Consider the following 19,791-nt stretch of genomic DNA (forward strand, 5'->3'; position numbering starts at 1 on the left):
AGAAAAAGAAAAGAGACAACACCCTAATTCCTCCATCTTGCCTCTTATTTTCTAAACTAGCCTAAACCTTAAAGTTTAACTTTCTCACCCAGTGGCTTAAGAAAACTCTCTAAATTACACACTGACATTTTCAGTGTATCTATTTAACTTTAACAGTTGTTTTCATGGTGTTATGTGAAATTCAGTGCTTTCTTGGATGGCAGAGGCAGGTATCAGAGATAAGGGCACACACTCTGTGCCTCTGGCTCCAACACCCTGGGACAAGAACAGAAAGGTGGTTTTGGTTCCTGTGCCGAGCGCCACGCGCTTCCCTGGCTGTAAAGCAAAAAGAAAGAAAACTCGTTGGACGTGTAACTTTTTTCTCTAAAATTCCTTTTCGTTTCTTTTTTTTCTTTCTCTGATTCTGCTGCACTTCTTATTTTTTTTGCAAAGTTTTTTTTTGCAAAATAATTTTGCTGTATTTTTCTTTCTCTTCTTGGATTTCTCAGTCTCCTCTGAGCTGAGCTTCTTTGGGATCCTCCTTAGAGGGGAGTCCCGCTCATCTCAGTTCTCTGGGTTTGAAGAAAAACTCCCAAGCTCGTTAGAATCTTGTTTCTCGTGTTTATTGGAAGGTAATTACAAAACTTGGCAGGTCTCTCCAGACTGGCTGTACAAGTTAAAATCACTGCAATATTTTGTGATTTTTTTTTCTGGTGGTACAACAAGTCCTTGTGGCTCACTTTGGCTTTGAAAGCACAAAATGGCCTTGAACAGTGCAGTTCTTTTATCTTTATCCTTATTCTTACCCAATTAACAATATATATGTGTATTATTTTTCTTAGTGACCCAATAACCCTTCACCTGTGTGCTGCACTTCAGCATTTCCCAGCCAATCACCTACTACTACCCAAAAACCTCTAGAAGAAGAAGATGAAGAAGAAAGAAAGACAAGAGGCAACACCCTAAATCCTCCATCTTGCCTTCTGTTTTCTAAACTGAATTTTTCACCCAGTGACTTAAGAAAACTCTAATCTACACTTACACTTTTAGATTTTCTATTTAACTTGAACAGCACCCCCAGCCCAAGGAGAAAAAAAGAAACTGTCAAAAAGTTCCTTTCTTTATTCCTAACTGGAGGGTCCTCTATATCGTGATGGTCTTGAATATCTGATTCTTTTCAATGGTTTTTTTTTCTTTTTTTGTATTGAGACAGATGAGGCAGCCTTATTTTTTTAGTTTTGGCAGGTCTGTTTTTTCCTTAGAATGTTTGTTTTCTTATAAATCCGCATGTAAACTTATTTTTATTTAGGTATTTTTGTTTCCTAAGCAATTATTTTGGCAATCTGTTGTTCACTTCTTAGTTAATGTTCAATATATAAACAATTTTGACTCTGTTTTTATAGGAATAAAAAGACCTCAGAAAGCTGCATTTTTAATTTTGTTGACATTCTCTCTCCTAACTCCCAGCTTTTACTGTGATAATCTTTGAAACATCCCTGAGGATAGGCAGAGTTATTTGGGAAATGCTTGGTTTAACCTGGGTAATGGATTATTATTTTTGGTGCTCTAAACCTACATTGCTTCAAGCTTCACAGCCACAGTCCTGATTTGTTGCTCGCTTCATTGATGCCTGTGTGAATTAAAACAATGTTTGTGAGGCAGCTGAAGAGCTCAGACTTCAGGGATTAAAGTTTCTGGAAGGAAGAGGAGGAAGAAAGGATAAAATCCTGTTTCAAAGGCTGTTTTTTCATTTCTAGTATGCCATAAGCATGGTAGGCTACATCTGTCTTCAAATGTCACTGAATTAGAGAAAAACTCTCTCCAGGGCAAATTATGCAACACTTTGCCTCACAATCCATCAGCCTTAATTATAGAGAGAGGTAGGTGTTAATTAAAATTAGATTAGAGCAAGTCAACGTTGTGTGTATGGCAAGAAGAATTTGCTTGTCAACAGATGAATATGTTCCACTCAAGAATGAACAAAATCTGCCTTTACTTGGAAGAAAGTAGACATGGAGCAATGCAGTATTTGCATTTTATCCAGTGATAAATGGGGCAAGAAGCTGTAACAACTTAGCTGTTTTACAGAACACAAGTACTGATACAGCCAATGGTGCAACCACATTGAAGAGATCTTCAGGACATTCCTTTATTTCTTAAAAAGGAATGGGCAGCAAAATGCTGGCATTTATCTGAAGTGGAAGCCATGTTCCTCTCGTGTTTCTCCTTGAGCACACTGTTCTTTGCAGACTTCACTGTGCAGCCCATCAATCCTCTCTTGGCCAACAGCTAAATGGCACAACTACCAAAACACAGGTGCCAGCATCATCACCCCAGCATTATTCCAGCACTGCTTTGATGGTGCACAGGAGCACAGAATGGCTTGGTTTGGAGGTGACATTTAAAGGCCATCTAGTGCAATGCCCTGCAGTGAGCAGGGACACCTTTCGGTCAGGTTGCTCAGAGCAGGAGCTTGAATGCCAGCAGGGATGGATGCCCACCTCTCTGGGCAACCTGTGCCAGGGTTTCAAAACCAGGTTTCAGTGTAAAAAATGTCTTTCTTATGTCTAGTCTGAATCTACTGTCTTTTAGATTGATAACATTCCCCCTCAGTCTTGCCACAACAGGCCCTACTAAAAATTCTGTCCTGTCTTTTTTACAAGCCCCCTTAAAGTACTGAAAGGGAGCAATCAGGTCTCTGTGGAGCCTTCTCTCTTCCAGGCTGAACACCCCCAGCTATCCCAGCCTGTCTCCAAAGCAGAGCAGCTCCAGCCCTCAGAGCATTTTATCCCTCCTCTGGACCAGCTCCAACAGGACCATGTCCTTCCTGTGTTGGACACCCAGAGGTGGATGCAGTGCTCCAGGTGGGCTCACACCAGAGCAGAGGGGTGGTGGAATCACCTCCTTCAAGCTGCTGGGCACCCTCCTTTGGAGGCACATGGCTGGCTCGTGTCCAGCCTTTCTCCTTGCAGCAGCCACAAGTCCTTCTCAGCAGGGCTGCTCTCCATCCCTTCATCCCCCAGCCTGTGAGTTCAGCTGGGATGGGACCCTGTCATAGCCCTTGGACAGAGCTGCTGGGCAGGATGAGCTCCCTACTGAAGGAGGCAGATCCCACTCCCCACACAATTCCACCCTGGCCATGAGGTCACAGCAGCCTGTGGGGTGACAGCAGGCTGAGGTCACAGCAGGCTCTGAGGTTACAGAGGTCCCAGAGCCCTGTTCTTGCACAGCACCACAAGGACCGAGCAGTCAGTCCTTGACCACGACTGTTGTGGCAGCAGCAGCAGCAGCAGCAGCGGTGCTGACATTGGGACAGCGGTGTCAGGACAGTGGTGGCAGCAAGAGCTGCAGGACTGGCAGTGGGCAAGGCACCATGGCCATTGCTCTGCGCCTCTTCCTCCTGCTCCTCCTGGCAGTGGCCCTGCCCGACAGGGCTGCCCAGGCTGCTCCGTGGCGAGCATGGCGAGCAGGTGAGCCCATGGCCTGGCTTCCCTTTCCTGGGACAGCACTTCCTTCTCCCTGGGAAGCATTGGGGATGGTTTTCCCCAGGGCTTTAGGGAGGGTTTCCTCTATGGGAGAGAGAGAGTGCCCAGGGGCCCTGGGCTGGTCCTGCTGCCTCTCCAGGGATGTTGCACAGGGCCTGCAAAGAGGGTGGAGAGTGACCAGAGCCAGCCCAGAGCTCCCCAGGCCCCTCTGCAGCTCTGGCAATGTCCATTGACATCTGGCTCCCACAGCCTTACCCAACCCCCTTGCAGTGCCCAGTTCCCTAAGGCAGAAGGGGATCCTACCACACTATGGAATGGTTCTGATCTGTGCTCCCTTCTAGATTGGGATCATGACATGGAGAATCTGAAAGCCCTGGGACATGACGGTTTGAGATCCATGGAGAATGCTGGAGGCAAGTTCTCAATGTACATTTCCTGACAGAATAATCAGTGTCAATGTGGCAAGAACTTACTCACGTGCCACTTCACTTAAGAATCTGAAGGTTGATGGATTCTGGAAACCTCGCTCTGCTCCCTTCTGGAGCCCTGAGTGATCCCACAGCATTGCTGTCATTGGGAGGAAGGAGCATTTAGCTGTCAATCTCTTGCCATGTGCAATGCCAGTGTCTCCTTCCTTGTGCTCTGTGCAGCCACGGAGAAGAGCAGAGAGGGAAGGGGCCGGGCCCAGGGCTGTGTCCCAGGGCTGTGCCTTGCATGGTTCATTTGCCAGCCCCAGGGAGCCTGAAGAGCTCCTACAGAGCCACGGGAGCTCTTCTGTCCTGCCTTTCTTTGCAGCCAAGCCTCTTGGTGAAGGTGATCTGGCTTCTCAACCCACACGCAGGACTGAGGCTCTGGGAGATGGCGAGGGTAGGTCATGGCCTTTCCCCCTGGGAGAGCTGCCAGCTCAGAGCCCAAGGCTCGGCCAGGACAGCATCGCTGCAGGTGCCAGGACAGAGCTGTGCACGTGTGTGCCCTCGCCCTGTGTGATCCCCTCACCACTCCTGTGGCTCAGTGCTGCCTGTGCAGATCAGCAGAGATGACAGAAGCTTCTGTGGCTGTTGAGTTACAGGTGTGTCTGCAGGGAGGACTTTCCAGGCTCCTGGGCTGGATGCTGCACGCAAGCCCAGCTCCCGTCGCAGGGGTGAGTATTGTGTCCTTGCTGATCCCACAAGCTGAACCCTGATTTTGTAGGATCCATTCTTGGGAAAGGGATTTTTTTTTTTTTTTTTTTATAAGGTCCTCCAAGAGGAAAGAACAAAGGTGCAGAACACCGGAAACCCCATGAGCCATCCAATACCATGCAGCAAAAGCTGAAGGAAATGCTGCAGGGAGGACAAGGTGGGTCCATGTCCCTCCGCCTTCTCCTGACACTCAGCAGCCGGGGGCTTTCTCTGCACATCTGGACACGCCGTGACCAGCACAGCAGGAAGAGATCCATGTCAGCTTCACTGCCCCACTGCTGCTTTCATGCCCTGTAGGGCTGTTTCCCAGCCTGGCCTGGCTGCAGCTTCTCCCCAGCCTCCGCAGGAAGGCATTTGGCATCAGCTGACAGGGAGCCCAAACTGCAGCATGGGCCATGCACACCCTGAGATCCCCTGAAATTTCCTGGTCTTGGGGTAGATCAGGTTCAGGGGCTGTTTGGAGGAGGGAGGGCTCTGGCCAATCCCATAAATTTATATGGTTTCCTAATCCTTATCCATGACCTGGACTAGAATCGCATCATGATGATACCACTTCCCTGAAAGGGGAATGGTTCCACCTGATCCAGCTGTGGCTTTTCCTTTCTCCAGAGAAGGATCAAAAGGCTGTGCTGAAGGTGCCATTTCCTGAAGGAAGCAGTGGCTCATGGGCAGCCTCTGCTGCAGGAAGGGAGGCCATGCCAGGCACAGTCCCAGGAGGTAATTGCTGTGCCTCTGGGCCTGAACCCTGCTGAGGCTTGAGCTGCCATCTCTGCTGCTTGGCTGTGCCTGCCTTTCAGGGATTTTGCACAGAGCATGGAAAAGCTGTTGAGAGTGTCCAGGGCCAGCCTAGAGCTCCCCAGGCCCCTCTGCAGCTTTGGCCATGTCCATTGACATCTGGCTCCCACGGCCTTCCCCGAGCCCCTTGCAGTGCCCAGTTCCCTAAGGCAGAAGGGGATCCCAGCACACCCTGGTAATGTTTCTGATCTGTGCTCCCTTCTAGATTGGGATCATGACATGGAGAATCTGAAAGCCCTGGGACATGACGGTTTGAGATCCATGGAGAATGCTGGAGGCAAGTTCTCAATATCCCTTTCCGCACAGAATAATCGGTATCAATGTGGCAAGAACTTACTCACGTGCCACTTCACTTAAGAGTCTGAAGGTTGATGGACTCGGGAAACCTCGCTCTGCTCTCTTCTGGAGCCCTGAGTAATCCCACAGCATTGCTGTCAGTGGGAGGAAGGAGCATTTAGCTGTCAATCTCTTGCCATGTGCAATGCCAGTGTCTCCTTCCATGTGCTCTGTGCAGCCACCGAGAAGAGCAGAGAGGAAGGGGTCGGGCCCAAGGCTGTGTCCCAGGGCTGTGCCTTGCATGGTTCCTTTGCCAGCCCCAGGGAGCCTGAGGATCTCCTACAGTGCCATGGGAACTCTTCTGTCCTTCCTTTCTTTGCAGCCAAGCCTCTTGGTGAAGGTGATCTGGCTTCTCAACCGACACCCAGGACTGAGGCTCTGGGAGATGGCGAGGGTAGGTCATGGCCTTTCTCCCTGGGAGAGCTGCCAGCTCAGAGCCCAAGGCTCGGCCAGGACAGCATCGCTGCAGGTGCCAGGACAGAGCTGTGCACGTGTGTGCCCTCGCCCTGTGTGATCCCCTCACCACTCCTGCGGCTCAGTGCTGCCTGTGCAGATCAGCAGAGATGACAGAAGCTTCTGTGGCTGTTGAGTTACAGGTGTGTCTGCAGGGAGGACATTCCAGGCTCCTGGGCTGGATGCTGAACACAAGCCCAGCTCCCGTCGCAGGGGTGAGTATTGTGTCCTTGCTGATCCCACAAGCTGAACCCTGATTTTGTAGGATCCATTCCTGGGAAATGGATATATATATATTTTTATAAGGTCCTCCAAGAGGAAAGAACAAAACTACAGGAGTTATGAAACCCCATGAGCCATCCAATACCATGCAGCAAATGCTGAAGGAAATGCTGCAGGGAGGACAAGGTGGGTCCATGTCCCTCAGCCTTCTCCTGACACTCAGCAGCCGAGGGCTTTCTCTGCACATCTGGACACGCCGTGCCTGGCACAGCAGGAAGGGATCCATGGCAGCCTTGCTGCCCTGCTGCTGCTTTCATGCCCTGCTGGGCTGTTTCCCAGCCTGGCCTGGCTGCAGCTTCTCCCCAGCCTCTGCAGGAAGGCATTTGGCATCAGCAGGCAGGGAGCCCAACCTGCAGCATGGGCCATGCACACCCTGAGATCCCCTGAAATTTCCTGGTCTTGGGGTAGATCATGTTCAGGGGCTGTTTGGAGGAGGGAGGGCTCTGGCCAATCCCATAAATTTATATGGTTTCCTAATCCTTATCCATGACCTTGACTAGAATCGCATCATGATGATACCACTTCCCTGAAAGGGGAATGGTTCCACCTGATCCAGCTGTGGCTTTTCCTTTCTCCAGAGAAGGATCAAAAGGCTGTGCTGAAGGTGCCATTTCCTGAAGGAAGCAGTGGCTCATGGGCAGCCTCTACTGCAGGAAGGGAGGCCGTGCCAGGCACAGTCCCAGGAGGTAATTGCTGTGCCTCTGGGCCTGAACCCTGCTGAGGCTTGAGCTGCCATCTCTGCTGCTTGGCAGTGCCTGCCTTTCAGGGATTTTGCACAGAGCATGGAAAAGCTGTTGAGAGTGTCCAGGGCCAGCCTAGAGCTCCCCAGGCCCCTCTGCAGCTTTGGCCATGTCCATTGACATCTGGCTCCCACAGCCTTACCCAACCCCCTTGCAGTGCCCAGTTCCCTAAGGCAGAAGAAGATGTCAGAAAACCATGTGAACCATGGAATGGTTCTGATCTGTGCTCCCTTCTAGATTGGGATTGTGACATGGAGAATCTGAAAGCCCTGGGACATGATGGTTTGAGATCCATGGAGAATGCTGGAGGCAAGTTCTCAATGTCCCTTTCTGCACAGAATAATCAGTGTCAATGTGGCAAGAGCTCACTCACATGCCACTTCACTTAAGAGTATGAAGGTTGATGGATTCTGGAAACCTCGCTCTGCTCCCTTCTGGAGCCCTGAGTGATCCCACAGCATTGCTGTCAGTGGGAGGAAGGAGCATTTAGCTGTCAATCTCTTCCCATGTGCAATGCCAGTGTCTCCTTCCTTGTGCTCTGTGCAGCCACCGAGAAGAGCAGAGAGGGAAGGGGCCGGGCCCAGGGCTGTATCCCGGGGCTGTGCCTCGTGTGGTTCCTTTGCCAGCCCCAGGGAGCCTGAAGGTCTCCTACAGAGCCATGGGAGCTTTTCCGTTCTACCTTTCTTTGCAGCCAAGCCTCTTGGTGAAGGTGATCTGGCTTCCCAACCCACACCCAGGACTGAGGCTCTGGAAGATGGCGAGGGTAGGTCATGGCCTTTCTCCCTGGGAGAGCTGCCAGCTCAGAGCCCAAAGCTCAGCCAGGGCAGCATCACTGCAGGTGCCAGGACAGAGCTGTGCACGTGTGTGCCCTCGCCCTGTGTGATCCCCTCACCGCTCCTGTGGCTCAGTGCTGCCTGTGCAGATCAGCAGAGATGACAGAAGCTTCTGTGGCTGTTGAGTTACAGGTGTGTCTGCAGGGAGGACTTTCCAGGCTCCTGGGCTGGATGCTGCACGCAAGCCCAGCTCCCGTCGCAGGGGTGAGTATTGTGTCCTTGCTGATCCCACAAGCTGAACCCTGATTTTGTAGGATCCATTCCTGGGAAATGGATATATATTTTTTTATTAGGTCCTCCAAGAGGAAAGAACAAAGGTACAGGACACCGGAAACCCCATGAGCCATCCAATACCATGCAGCAAAAGCTGAAGGAAATGCTGCAGGGAAGACAAGGTGGGTCCATGTCCCTCAGCCTTCTCCTGACACTCAGCAGCCGAGGGCTTTCTCTGCACATCTGGACACACCGTGCCGGGCACAGCAGGAAGGGATCCATGGCAGCCTTGCTGCCCTGCTGCTGCTTTCATGGCCTACAGGGCTGTTTCCCAGCCTGGCCTGGCTGCAGCTTCTCCCCAGCCTCTGCAGGAAGGCATTTGGCATCAGCTGACAGGGAGCCCAAACTGCAGCATGGGCCATGCACACCCTGAGATCCCCTGAAATTTCCTGGTCTTGGGGTAGATCATGTTCAGGGGCTGTTTGGAGGAGGGAGGGCTCTGGCTAATCCCATAAATTTATATGGTTTCCTAATCCTTATCCGTGACCTTGACTAGAATCGCATCATGATGATACCACTTCCCTGAAAAGGGAATGGTTCCATCTGACCCAGCTGTGGCTCTTCCTTCCTCCAGAGGTGAACCAAAAGGCTGTGCTGAAGGTGCCATTTCCTGAAGGAAGCAGTGGCTCATGGGCAGCCTCTGCTGCAGGAAGGGAGGCCGTGCCAGGCACAGTCCCAGGAGGTAATTGCTGTGCCTCTGGGCCTGAACCCTGCTGAGGCTTGAGCTGTAAATCTCTGCTGCTTGGCTGTGCCTGCCTTTCAGGGATTTTGCACAGAGCATGGAAAAGGTGTTGAGAGTGTCCAGGGCCAGCCTAGACCTCCCCGGGCCCCTCTGCAGCTTTGGCCATGTCCATTGACATCTGGCACCCACGGCCTTCCCCGACCCCCTTGCAGTGCCCAGTTCCCTAAGGCAGAAGTGGATCCCAGCACACCCTGGTAATGTTTCTGATCTGTGCTCCCTTCCAGATTGGGATCGTGACATGGAAAATCTGAAAGCCCTGGCACATAATGGTTTGAGACCCATGGAGCTTGCTGGAGGCAAGTTCTCTATGTCCCTTTCTCCACAGAATTATCAGTGTGAGTGTGGGAAGAGCTCACTCTCATGCTATTTCCCTTAAGAGTCTGAAGGTTGATGGATTCTGGAAACATCGCCCCGCTCCCTTCTGGAGCCCTGTGTCGTCCTATAGCATTGCTGTCAGTGGGAGGAAGGAGCATTTAGCTGTCAATCTCTTGCCATGTGCAATGCCAGTGTCTCCTTCCATGTGCTCTGTGCAGCCACAGAGAAGAGCAGAGAGGAAGGGGCTGGGCCCAGGGCTGTGTCCCAGGGCTGTGCCTTGCATGGTTCCTTTGCCAGCCCCAGGGAGACCGAGCTGCTCTCATTGCTGCTGCCAAGCCCTGGCCCTTCCTGGGGCTCAGTTCAGAGCTGCTGGCAGCTCCAGGGAGTCTTTTCTCCCCTGACTGCCATGCAAGGGGCTCCTTCCATCCCAGTGTGGGGACACTGCAGGCACGTGGTTCCCCTGCCCATGCTCCTGAATGGAAGGCAGAGAGGAGGGAGTGCCTTGGAGGGCACCAGGAACCCAGGTGCACTCACTGCCACTCTGGACTGAAGGAGAAATGGAACTACTTTCCATTAAGGTCCTCCTAGATGGAAGAGCCAAGACACAGAAGACAAGAAATCCCTGGAGGCATCCCAACTTCTGGACAAGATGCTGAGTGATCTGGAGAGACGCCGCGGTGGGTCCATGTCCCTCAGCCTTCTCCTGACACTCAGCAGCCAGGGGCTTTCTCTGCACATCTGGACACGCCGTGCCTGGCACAGCAGGAAGGGATCCATGGCAGCCTTGCTGCCCTGCTGCTGCTTTCATGCCCTGCTGGGCTGTTTCCCAGCCTGGCCTGGCTGCAGCTTCTCCCCAGCCTCTGCAGGAAGGCATTTGGCATCAGCAGGCAGGGAGCCCAAACTGCAGCATGGGCCATGCACACCCTGAGATCCCCTGAAATTTCCTGGTCTTGGGGTAGATCAGGTGTAGGGGCTGTTTGGAGGAGGGAGGGCCCTGGCCCAGCCCCAATAACCTGGGTATTTTCTTGACCCTTATCCATGACTTTGACAAGTATTGCCTCCTGAAGATACCACCTCCCCTAATGGCGAACAGTTCTATCTTATCCAGCTGTGGCTTTTCCTTTCTCAAGTGCTGGAGCAGATGTTTGTGCAGATGATGGCATATGCTAGAGGAAGGAAGGGCCCTGTGCCAGCTCCTGATGCAGGAAAGGAGGAGATGCCAGGCCCAGACACAGGAGGTAATTGCTGTGCTGGGCTCTCCCTCGGCAGGGTTGTGTGGCAGCCGCTCTTCCCTCAGGGCCTGCATGGCCCAGCAGCAGCCAAAGCTGGAGGTGCCGCGGCTTCCAGGCCTCTGGAGCTCATTCCCAGCCCCTGGGAATCGAGACTTGTGCACCAACATCTCTCCCCCAGCAGCTGCTCCTGGAGCTGGCCCTAAGCATCCAGAGGCCCAAGACACAGGAGCAGCCCCGAGTGGGAGCCCTGCCGTGAGCCCAGGGCCACAGCCAGCCCTGGCTGCCAACTGGGCAGGGGCTGCACTGGCTCCTGACAGGGCCTGGCTCTGTCCCCTTGGGCTGGGGGAGCTGTCACAGAGCAGGGAGGGTCAGGGGTGGCAGTGGCTGCTCAGGGATGGGTTTGGCCCATGTCCCTGGAAGGAGCCACTGCCCAAGCAGCTGTGCTGTCCAGGGCTCTGCTCTCGGCCTTCTGGGCTTTGTTGGGTGGCACAGTCTGTGCCAAGGGCTGGCAAGGTGCCTGCAGGCCCCAGCTCTGGGGGAAACAGAGAATGTCCTGGCCATATCCAGTGTGCTGCCAGCTCAGCAGTGGAGCACAGCACGGCTCATGCTGCCTATTGCTCCCACAGAAGCGCTTGGCAAGTCCAATATAAATGCTGAGAATCCACCGAGCGCCCCAAGAGTGTTCTGCCCGCAGGATGTGCGCAAGTCCTGCATGATAGGCACAGTAGTGACACTGTTCACAGTGCCACTTTCCATGGTCCTGTGCTATGCTGGATTCCAGTGGTGGAAAAACAAGAAACGGTAAGCTGTTGTTCATCCCCACCCTCCAGATTCTTGAAAGGCTGCTCATAGTCAGGAAACATTCGCAGTGAGGCTGCTGTGCACTTGTGGGTAGTCAGTGGTTGCCCAAATAACTCTGCTGAGAGTTCTGCTGCTGCCCAGGCCTTTCATTGGCCTCTTAATTGCTGTTCCTTGTCCCGGGATGCCCACTTGGGCTGCAGCCAGTGCTGGCTCCACTGAGGCTGCCTGACCAAGAGCAGCCCCAGGAGCAGCAGGCAGAGGCAAAGCAAGGTGGGCAGGAGAAAGAGTGGGGACGAGATTGCCCTTGAAAGGCAGAGGTGCTCTGGGGCCTGCTCCTGCTCAGGGACCCTGCCCAGAGCCATCCCCTGCTCGCCGGAGCCTTGAGGGGCAGCTGTCCAGCTGGGCCAAGCTGTGCCAGCAGCTCCAGCCGTGCTGGGGAGCCTTGGCCGCTCTGAGCCCTGCTGTGCAGGAGGGTCCCTGTGTGCCAGTGGCATCTGGGGGCCTCAGCCACCTCCTCTCTCCACAGTCACCCTGCTGCAGCTCCAGCATACCAGCCAAGAAGGCGTGACTCTTCCTCGCCCCCAGGGAGCCCAGAGACTGCCTCGTTTGACAGCTCTCAGACATGGCCTCAGAAGCAGGTGTCGACCTGGAAAGCAGAGCACCAGCACTCTGTGCCTCCCCCACGGCCCCCCAGCCCGGCTGTGAAGAGGAAGCCCCCTGAGATCCCCCCACCTCCTCCCCTCCCAAGCCGGCCACCCTGGTCCAGTTAGGACTGAAAGTGGGCCAGCCATGGCAGGGCTTGGGCCACCAACAGCTTGGGGCACCTGCTCTTGGCTACAAATAACACGTTACCTGTGGGTAACAGCCAGCGGCACTTTTCCTACTCTTTTACCTTCAACAGGAAGGGCTGAAGGTTCTTCCTATGCCCTGTCTTATCCCTTGCTCTTTTGATTTTCATACAGCTGGGTGCTGGCTGAACCTTTTCAAAGAACTTTATTTACACTTCATGTTTTACCCCACCTACCAAGGAAAAAAAAAATAAAAGTTTTTTTCAGTTTAGACTTCATTTTTAGTGTGGTTGGGCCACTCAAATTTTGAGCAAGTAATTTTCCATGGTACCTCTTCCTTTTTCCTTCCTATTTACAAAAAGTTCATCTGGACATGAAAATCAACAGAATTACTGAGATTCACCTCAAAGCCCAGAGGAGAATCTAGCACGAAATATTCTCCCTGTGTACTGCACTACAAGAAATATTCAGAGGAAAATACCGTGTGAACTGAGGCTCCTGGAAGTCTCAGAATCCTGAATCTGCAGAGGAGGAAAACAGCCCTGGCAGTGGCTGAGGGGAATTCTCCTGACAGACTCCTCGGAAAGTGCGTCACTTCAGGAGGGGAAAGCTTTTAAACCTTTGCCTTACCTTCCTCCTGTGCTAAATGTAAGGCTCCTCCTGAGAAAACACTGAGCTACAAACTATTCTCCACTCCTCAATAAAGCTACTCAGGTGCTCAACTTAAAGAGCAAAACTAAATGTGGTCAGAAATTGCCCATCAAAGCCCATTTGCAGAGAAACCCCACCATATGTGAGCAAATATTTATTAGCACCAGTTCACTCTAAAGATTGCTCCTGTTTTTTCCCAGAGAGAATATTAGAACCATTTGCTCTTGACAGGACTCTTTGGATGGCCCCCAGACCTGGCTCCTCACCACGCCCTGCCTGAGCTGTTCATGCAGGCAGGCAGCACCACCTGACTTTGCCAGCCTGTTCAGACCTTGGGCACAGCTGATGCCACAATCCCCTCTAGTGCCACAGTCCCCTCTGGTGCCACAGTCCCCACTGGTCCCACGGTCCCCTCTAGTGCCACGGTCCCCTCTGGTGCCACAGCCCCCACTGGTCCCATGTTCCCCTCTGGTGCCACGGTCCCCTCTGGTGCCACAGTCCCCTCTGGTGCCACAGTCTCCTCTGGTGCCACGGTCCCCTCCTGCCTCGTGGCGTGTCCCTGCTGCTGGAGGAGCCCTGCTCATGCTGCTGCCTGCATTCAACAAGGCTGGTGCTACTTCCTAGCCAAAGAGACACTAAAGTCACTGCTTTGGCCAGCTCATTGGAATGAGTTCAACACTTCCTCACCTCTATCACAGATAAAAACCCACATACTCCTAAAACCCACATACCAGCAGCATAAAGTCACCTCATCTACAGAGGTGAGGAGGCCTGAGCAAACAGAAGGTTGGCTTTCAAGCACATTGGGTTTCTAATTCAGTGGAAGCACTCAGTCGTGCACAAGCCTTATTTGTCAAACTGGACTGTGCGATGCTATTCTCTTGCTCGTGTTAAAGTGGAACCAGGAAGAAATTAGCTAAGAAACAAGAAACACTTGAGGCTCAGGCCTGGCACACAAATAGAGCAGGGTGGCACCTGCCCGCTTTTTCCGCATCCCTTTTCCTGATAGACAAAGGCGGACGTGGCTCCACTGGGGGCACCATGGAAAGGATTCTGATCTGTGCTCCCATCTAGATTGATATCAGAACATGGATTATCTGGATGCCCTGCCACATGACAGTTTGTGATCCATGGAGAATGCTGGAGGCAAGTTCTCAATGTCCCTTTCCACAGTGAACAGAGTGTCAATGTGGCAAGAGCTCACTCACATGCCATAGCCTCTTGAAGATGCCACGTCCTGTAATGGTTAACAGTTCTATTGTTGTGATGTCTGCTTTGTTTGAATGGTTTCTCCAATTATTCCCCTAAGTCATTGGTTTGCTCCTGGTTTGTATCCTCCTACCCACCTATCAATCCTGCCTCAAGCCTAGCCCTTATTTTCTCATGTTCCCCATCTGTCATTACACCCATTTGTCAGTTTTCCCTTAGGCCAGCCTCCTACCTGAACCGCCCCTGTGGAAATCCCCTAATCTCCAATGTCCCATTGGCCCATGTGACGCACTCTGCTCCCCTTGTTTCCCCTATTGTATTGTTGAATGGAACTTTCCACTCCTCCCATAGTTTCTTCCTGTTGGTTAAAATTTTGTACCCTCCCTCTGGCCTCCCCCAGATAAAAACCCACACAGTTGTGTTCTTGGTCTTCAGTCCCTGGATGCTCCAGTGGAGTAAAAGCCTTTGGAACCCATACTGGAGGTCTCCTCCTCATCCTTGTCTCCACCGTGCGCCTACCAATATCCTTGTGCCGTGGAGCATTTGCTCTAAGCCGCACCTTGGGTCACCCCGCTCCCGAGTGTCACGATCCGCTAACACAAGTGGGAGTCGTGAGAGGTTCGTTTGATCTCAGATTGCAAAACGGACACCAAGGGATTTCAGTTTAAATCACACCAGCAGAAATGCATCTTTATCTTAGTGCCAGCAACAAGGGTTATGTGATAGAGGATAGGGAGAGAGAGAGGGAGAGAGGGATAAAGAGGCAAAATGCAAAGAGAGAAAAGGGGGAGGGTTATAGCTACCAACGGACGAGACAGGGTCGCCGGTGTCTTCTTCCATGGGGAGATCTCTCTCAAAGAAAGTAACTTGGAAAAGTCATTTTTACAGTCTGTTTCAATGCAAGGGGCAGCTGGCCAAGAGGTGGGGAAATTCCTCCACTATTTTGATGAGACCCCTTGCTCTGGGAAGCAGGTGTAAGGTACAGAACAGGCCGCTCCTTACAAGTCCCTGCTCAGCAGCAGGAATGAAGGCAGTGTACCTTGACAGCACAGCAAGCACACCTGCAAACCATCACCTGGCAAGCTTCCACATCAACCAGGCCAGAACCCCTGCACAAAATTCCTTGGTGTCTTCAGAGTCTCGGTCTCTGTTCTTGCAATGGTTATGAGGCAGATGAGGGAAACTTCGGACCATCTCTTACAGGCCTCTGCCCATGTTTAGAGTTTGAACACTCCATCTCTCCATATTTTCTCATGAATTAAAGGGGATATTTTAGTGTATCACAGTCCATGTCCATGGCCTTACCAAAAGAACTTTCAGCACCAATACTAAGGCATCTCCTCATTCTCCTTTCATCTGGGACTTGACTCCTTCTTTACTGACTTCATGTTGTCTTCTACATGTCCTCACTCTGTCCTTTTCTCTCACCCAAGGGAAGGATCGAGGTCTGCAGGTCTCATCTGTGCACTGAAATAGTTAATATCTCACCCAGACCTGCAGATGATCATGATGGTTTTTGCCTGGTCCAAAAGCAGTCACAGTGATGAATTTCAGGCTGCCCTGGAGCTGTGCCAAGATCTCAGGGGGCCCGGCCAGAACAGTCGTGGCTGTTCTGCCTACATGGCTGGTCCCAGGCCCCTGCTCCCTTCAATTTCAGCTGCGGGCCCATGGCTTCCCCTCCCTGTGCCCGGCAGCCGCTGGGGCCGTGCGGGCCGTGGTGAAGGGGGCCTGGTGGAGCCCGGCTCGGTGCAGGCCAGGGTGGAGCAGGGCCAGCCTGACCAGCACCCAGTTAACTCTTCACAGCTGGAAACAACAGAGAGCTTTCCTTGGCTTGACTGTCTTTCAAATGTGGATTTCACAGAGGAGAATCCAGCTTCTAAATGGTTTCATAGGTTATCAATTCTCAGAGCGAGCCAGCTATTGGCTTTGCTAAGCACAGAGGAAGCTCTTAGCAGCCCCCTCCTAGAAAAATCATTTGCATGGGTGGCTTCTTCCCTCCTCACCAAGTATCAACTAATATAAACCAGCACAGACACTCACGGTGTAACAGGAAGCAATTTTGAAGCAATTGTTTTAAAGCAAAATCAGTTATTGCACAGAGATTGATGTCACTCCCCCACACCACTGGAGAGAGACAGTGACTCCACCACCTCCCCTCTGGCCAGCTCATTCCAATTCCCCATCAGCCTTTCTGTGAAGAACTCCTTCCTATAGTGAAAAACGAGGTTCACTCACTTAATAAATTATAAAAGGTTTAATATAAACAAAAAGACAATTGGGAGACAAAGATAATAAAGCAAAGGGTTAAAACAGCCAGGGTATCCTGGCGCATTGCCAGGAACACACCTGATATCTTTGGAACACTCCTTTTATCCCATTCTGCTGTGGGGTTTTAATGCATACTCATATTTTTCCACAAAGTATTTTGCATGTCTACGCCCTGAATCCGCCTTTTTAGAGCATGTGTCTTAAAGATTTTATTTCCCTTTATCACATTTTTATTTGGGCTGGGCTTCCTTCTTCTGCAGGCGGTCAGTGTTGATAGCAGCCTGGGCCCCTTCATTTGTTTCCTGGAGGTTATCTTGCTTTGCACAGACAGGACATTGCCCTAATGTCCAAAATTCTTCTTCACCTATGCCTAAAACTTAAAGCAGGAGAAAAAGACATTGCAAAAGTATATAACATACAGCATTCATCTTAATACTTGCAAAAGCCAGTATCACAATATGGATTTATAACAAGGTACCTTTTATTGTCCTGTATTTTTGATCTAGTAGTGGCTCTTTTTGTTTTGTCCTATGTACTAAGTGGTCTATCTAAAGTCTGATGTCTGTTAATCCTTTGTCAATTCAATATAGAATTAATTTTATAATAAACCTAATCAGCCATTCTTAAGAACTTGTGAATGAGAGACATTTGGGGTGCAGGCTGCCTCAAAATGAGCTGCTGCCACAAAGCTGAGACAAAGGCAGAACTTGTCTAAACTTGTCTCCGTTTGTAACAGCAGAGCCCAAGCAGAGGCGGAGGAAGAAGGAGCAGGAGCTGTTTTGCGGCCATGCCCAAGAGAGACTGGAAGGATGCCCTCCCTCTGGTCTCACTTGCTTGGCTTTCTGACAGGCTCTGAGGCAGGGGCTGCAGTTCCTCAGTTGTGGGGCCCAGAACCAAACCCGGGATCCCGGCACTGCCTGACAGCGCTCTGGACGCCAGCACGGTTGTGCGTCCGAGTCTCGGCCACCGTGCTGCTGCTTCATTTGCTCTTAGACACACCCACAGCTCCCTGTTAAGCCCAGATTCTCTCTGGTTCTGCCCTCTTCCTGATCCTGAGCAGGGATGGAGCATTACTGTGCTTTCAGGAAGCTATTCTTGAAAGCCTCAGGCATCCTAAGCTCCTTTGCCATCTGTGGATGCTTGACACAGAACCCCTCACAGCGGGGTTCAGGGCATACTCAGCTTGGCTCTTCCAAAATCCAAGGCTCAGGGTACTCAGCAAGACCTTTAACTCCACAATGTTGTGGAACTGGGCCTTCAGCACAGGGACCTATCCAGCCTGATCTGCGCTCGTTCCTCTGCGTCTCTGAACAAAACACAGTGCAGAAGAGAACAGGAGGAGGGGCCTGTGTGTCTCAGGGCTCAGGATTTGTGTCACAGAACTCCAGAATTGTGACCCTTCAGCTCCACACAGATGCAGGTTAAGTGAAAAAGCCAAACTGTTTATTGCTGGAAGACAAAGCAAAGGGATGAGCTGAGAGCCAAAAAAGGGGGTGGCACAGTCTGAGGGCTGGGGGGATGGAGCTGTCAAAAGGGAGGGAGAGTGGAAGGGAAAAAGAAGGAGTGGGCAGTGTCTGAGGGCTGCAGGGAGGGAACTATCTACAGGCAGGGAGAGGGCTGAAGCCACATGAGCTTCCCACAGGCTCAGCTGTGCCAGTCATTAGCTGTGCCTGGAGCTCCAGCTGGTCTCTTCTGGTGTCAAGGTATTCTCATCTTCCATGGCATCTGGAGGTCTTAAATGAACACTGTTTCTTCTGAGCCAGCAGATGAGCCTACTTCTGCAGCTCTTTCACTGAATATCAGTTGAACTACTATGTTTGTCTGGGAAGGGCTGTCATTCCTCCTCAGGGCTTAAAAGGCTGGAAGAGAGAGGAACAGAGCCACAATCAGAGCCCGGATCTGTGGGAATCCTAGGAGAATGTCCTGCCAAGGCCATCCCAGCCTGCTCTTGCCAGAGTTACAGGAGGGGAGTGGCCAACGGGATCAGCTGCAAGGTCCTGGTCACGAATCCACACCCCCCAAACCCCCTGCTTCGCGTCCCTGAAATCTCTCTGTGCTCTGCCCACACCACCCCTCGTCCACACAGGGAGCAAAGCCCTCTGTTGCCAGGGCAGAGACTGCAGCTCTCCCGGCCAGCCCCCACGGACAGCACTCACTCACCCTTACTGAAGGCCTAGAGCTCTTCCTGCTGCCCCCTCATGGGCACCTCGACCATCTCTGGGAACACAGAGCCTGTCAGGGCCCCAGCGGCACAGCTCCCTGCCAGCGGCGCTGCCAGCCCTGGGGCCACACGCCCTCCCGCCCCGGCAGGGCTCAGCCCGGGCCCTTGCCGCATCCTGGCTCAGCCCAAGGGCACGGCTGCCAGAGGCCGGCAGCAGCCCCGAGGGCAGCCGGGGCTCCAGGGCGCCGGGCCCGGGTGCCGCTGCCGGGGCAGCAGCCGGGCCTGGGGCCGAGCTGCGGCGGGGCGGGGAGGGAGCCCGGGCTCATGGCTCACCGATGAACCTGATGGCCGCCGCTCGCAGGGACTCCTGTGGGCTCTGCAGGTACGGCAGGGCCCGGCGCAGGTGCTCAGCTGCTTGCCTCTCGTCCTGTGCCAGCTGGAGAGAGCGGCAGGAGGGAAGGGTTGGTGCGGGCTCTGCCCCTCGGTCAAGCACTGCCTGCGGCCAGCCCCGGCCCCCCGTGCCCGCCCAGCCCTGAGGCCCGGCCAGCAGCCGCTGGCGCCGGGCTCTGGAGGGGGCAGAGGGCCGGCTGCTGCCCGGGGAGCCGCGGTGCCGACCCAGCCCACAGCGCCACTGGGCCAGGGTGAAACAGAGAAATTAGGAATCATTTATAAAAATTGCCCTGAGTAAAAGAAGGGGCTACAAAACCCGTGTGAAATGCTGACTGCTCCCAAAAGAGCAGGAAGAGAATAAAGACTGCAGGATGAGATAAAGAGCTAGAATACGTAAACAGGATGCAAGCATAAATGCACCATAGGGTGAGGGGGTTCCTTGGATTCTTTTGGACCCCTAAGCCACAAGAAATGGAAAGAGAGGGTTCAAAAGAACTGAAAGGAGCATGCACAAAAAGAGAAGGTGAAAATTTCAGCTGAAGGAAAATTGGTGACTTCAGCCCCAAAGGCCTCCAGACGACCACCAGAGTGACCAACAAGGAGCAGTGCGCAGCTGCAAATAGGCGTGGAACTAATTTTAGTATGAAGCGGGGACAGGCAGGGTTAGCAAATGAATATGTATTAGACATACTGTGTAGCCCTAGTTTGTAGAGAATAAAAAGGGAGAAACAAGACTCCAAGGTGTGCATGCTTTCGGAGGAGATATCCCCCATGCACCTGAGCACTGAATAAATTCATACCTACTCTCATAACTACTCTGTGAGTTATAGAGTTTTTCTATCCGCATACCAAGGGCTCCATTGGCACCCGGCTCGGG

General features: G+C 52.4%; 1 long non-coding RNA gene and 1 pseudogene across 1 annotated transcript; both read right to left on the bottom strand.

The window, feature by feature from the left end:
• LOC131589891 (zinc finger protein 850-like) overlaps nt 1-19,791 on the bottom strand; it is a 480,942-nt pseudogene that overhangs the window by 263,354 nt on the left and 197,797 nt on the right.
• Nucleotides 17,396-18,991, bottom strand: LOC131589900 (uncharacterized). The gene is made up of 3 exons (XR_009279869.1): nt 18,858-18,991; nt 18,524-18,580; nt 17,396-18,222 (listed from the first exon to the last, which is right to left on the bottom strand). It is a non-coding gene; the product is annotated as an uncharacterized LOC131589900 (long non-coding RNA).

The sequence above is a fragment of the Poecile atricapillus genome, chromosome 30 (genome assembly GCF_030490865.1).
Source record: "Poecile atricapillus isolate bPoeAtr1 chromosome 30, bPoeAtr1.hap1, whole genome shotgun sequence".
NCBI lineage: Eukaryota > Metazoa > Chordata > Aves > Passeriformes > Paridae > Poecile > Poecile atricapillus.